Here is a 3761-nt window from a genome sequence, read left to right as displayed (position 1 = left end):
TATATTTTCCCCGGCCCCCCCCCCCCCCCCCCCCCCCCCCCCCCCCCCCGGCCATCATGAGATACCAGTTCGGTTAGAGAGGTATAGGGCTGAAGCCTGGATATTTTTTCAAAGCGCCCTAAGTCTATGAATTGACAAAACTACTTTGGGAAGCAGTTGTGGCAGTGTATTTGTTTCCTGTTGCTGCTGTAACAAATTGTCCAAACTTTCTGGCTGGAACAATATTTATTATCCTACATTTCTGGAAGTCTCATCAGGTGTTGGCAGGGCTACATGTCACTTCTGGAGAGGAGAAAATCTATTTCCTTGCCTTCCCCAAGTTCTAGAAGATGCACATCCTCTTGGCTCATTGCTGCCACTTTTCACCTTCAAAACCAGGGACATCAGGCCCTCCCAGCCTTCCTCACACTACCATTTCTCTAGTTCTCTCCATCCTGTTTCCCTCCTCCCCTTTTAAGTACTCTTGTGATTACACTGGCCACACCTGGACAACCCAAAATAATTATTTTAAAGTCAGCTGATGAGCAACCTTAATTTCCTTTTGCCAGGTAGCCCAAAATACAGATTCCAGGGATCAGGACATAGACATTTTGGGGGAGCCATTATTCTGCCTACCATAGTTCACATGTACCCAAACTGAATACATGCGTGGCTTTAAACAGGCAATTCTACTCCTACATATATACCTACCTAGTAGAAATGCGTAATAGATTCCACAAAAAGACATTTACAGATTATGGCAGCATTGTTGATAATCGCCCCAAACTAGAAACTGCCCAAATGACCAAAAGTAGAGTTAACGATGACAACCAGATCCACTAGCTAAGCAATCAGATCTCCTTCATTTGTGGGATGGGGGGGGGGGGGGTCAACTGGATTGATGAATTTTCTTAGGGGCCAAACTAGAAAGTGACTCTAGGTCTAAGACTGGGGATGTGGCAAATGGAAGACAGGATGAGTTTGAGGAGAAATGGTAAATTTATGGGTCTCCACTTAGCATGCAGTAAAACTCTTAACAGTGGGGAAAGCAGCGGCCTGGAAGGAGAAAGTTCTTGTTGCCTATCTGTTATTAACCAGCCTTATAACCCTTGGTCAAGTGTTGGGTTGAACAAAACATTTTAAAATTGACCTCAAAATTAGGAAGTGTGGCCTGGATTTCTGACTTGTGACTCTGGGGTTTCAGGCAGCCCCAATTGTTGCAGGATTTTTTTTTTTTTTTTTACCTCAAAACCCAGGATTCGTTGTCTCGCTGCTTTGAAGAATGAAGAGGTGGACACGAAGTGAGCAGCAGGCAAAAGTTTATTGGAGTATAAGATCAGAAAGGAAGAATAGTATGAAAGAAAGCTCTCCTTACAGAGAGGGAGCATTGCAATGTGAGTGCCCCCGGAAAATAGGCAAGGACCTTTGTTATATAAGATTCTGGTCACCCTCTCTTTCTCTTCCCCCTTGTTCCTTCTCAGGTTCTACCCTAACTGACTTGATAGCTCTACGAGCTGGGTTATCCATTGCTGATTGGCTCATTTCCATTGTATGTCTATGACCATACCATTCCTTGCGGGTCATATGTTTTATGGTACTGATTTTTAGTTAGGTCTTTGATCTAATTTCTGAGGGAATCCTGAGGGGGAGTAGCTGGTGTCTGTTACATTCCAAAGAGGAACCTTATGCCTGAGGGAGTTTGCTAAGGTCAGACACTCCCAGCATTGTTCCAAAATAGGTGTTTTTCCTCACCCTGAGACCTCAGGTCCTGACCTTTCCCTCTCTGCCTATTGTATCCCATCTTTTCCCAATCATACAACTAGCCTAGCAGCAACATTTTTCCGGTCAGAATAATGGAGCTTGTTAACCCAACACAGGAGCCAGCAGGCATAGCCAGGCACTTTCTATCCGGAGACCGTTCCCTCAAATGAAAGGGCCATATTCAGGCTTGAAAGGCTGGGAGATCAACAACCTCTCTCCGGGCCTATGTGCAGTGTCCCCTTCCGCAAAAGAGGGACCATGAGGACCACCCTACTCTGAACGCTCGCCCGCGGCCCAACACATGCTAGGGACAAGTGCAGCTGCTTCTACGGAAACCACGTGCCTGGGCAGGAGTCCCATTCAAGATTCTACAATGGATGCGGCCAAAACGCAGGTGGGATCCTTTCCCGGGCTGCGCGCAGCAGCCGCGCCCGTCATTTGCTACGGTGCAGACGACCCGCACTACTGCGCCTGCGCCGCGCCGCGCCGAACTGGGCTGCGCCGGGGATGCTGCGACTGGCGGGAACGGAAGACGCTCGTAATCGGGGCTGTAGACGAGCGACGCTGAAGGCGGAAGTGGGCGAAAAAGACGCAGAGGACCTTGCTGGTGACTCGCTGGCGGAAATGATTGGAGGGTGGAACAGCCGTTTCAGTTCGCGCCTTCGTGTGGGGCGGGGACCTCGCGATTCCAGCCCAGCCCAAAGGAGGGGCGGTCTCGCGGGAGAACGGTTTCGCGCGCGCGGGAGCGGGGCACTGGCGGCCAGGGCGTTCCCGGCTGCGCGCGCGGTGCTTACCCGGGGGGAATTCTGAGCGAATTCCCGCGCGGGCAGGCTCTGGTGGCGCCCACGGCCCCAAGTCGGAGGGTCCGGGCGGCCCCCGTAACCGTTTTAAAAACTCAGGTGACTCCTTGGCCAAGGTCGAAGCCTATGCGCTGTGCGAGGCCATTCTGAGCTGGAGCGCCGCGTGGCTACCAGTGCCCGGGGTAACCTCGGGGTCGGTCAGTGCGAGAAGGGTCGTCAGCTTCCCCGCGCAGATCTGGGGTTGGAGAGGACGGACGCTACTTGAATTAGACTTCAAGTGACCCACGTGTGTGTGTGGCGGGGGGGAGGGTTGTTGGGGGAGAGAGACCACCTCCCCGCAGGCGTCCACTCTGCAGAAGTGAGATGGGGTTTTGCTTGCAGAACAGGACCGGAGGGAGGCATCTCGTGAGGACTGGTACCGCCAGTTTCCGAGTATGAAACTTCTTTGCTGGAGGAACCTGGCTAGGTTCTTAACAGCTTTCAGCTTAGTTATCCCAATGCAGTTCTGAAGACAGGTTGTTCAGGTCACTTTGGACTCTACCAAATACCGGGGTTTCTTTCCTAAACCGTGTCTAACCGATGGCAGAGCTTACTTATTGAACGTGATTCATTTTTTTATCTGAGGGGTTTTTATTAACGGTTTTATTGGGATGTAGTTTACATAGCATAAAATTCACCTGTTTTAAGTGTGCAGTTAATGATTGTTAGCATATATACATAGTTGTGTAGCCGTCACCATAGTGGTATTAGACTCCGGCGATTTTTCCCCTAGTAATTGCCTTTATTCTCAAAAGTTTGCACAAGTGGACCTTTAAAGGTACAGTGTACTGTATATAAGAGACTCTGAAGATGTACGCTCAAATCGTGTTATACCTGAGTAGATGAAATTAAGAGGAGACTCGAAGCATATTTTCCTAGGTGTTGCCAGTGGTGAAACTTGTGTATTGCAATCCAAAGAAATACTGTATCAACTGCTTCATTTGCTGAGGAATATGGCATAAACCCCATTTTACATGTGAACAAATCAACATTGAAGGATAAATTGCCTAAACATAGCTGTGCCCAGGCTAAACCCCAACCCTCGATGCCTTATCTCTAAATGTATTGCCTTTGCCACTTCATCAGCCTGCTTTTCAATTATATCTATGTATGACCTGTACCGTTCACTCATTTATTGAGCAAATAACTATTGAGTCACCACTATGCCAACAGCAACATAAA

Source organism: Herpailurus yagouaroundi, unplaced genomic scaffold (genome assembly GCF_014898765.1).
Source record: "Herpailurus yagouaroundi ecotype Mexico unplaced genomic scaffold, PumYag 141, whole genome shotgun sequence".
Taxonomy (NCBI): Eukaryota; Metazoa; Chordata; class Mammalia; order Carnivora; family Felidae; genus Herpailurus; species Herpailurus yagouaroundi.
This window is presented reverse-complemented; position numbering follows the sequence as displayed.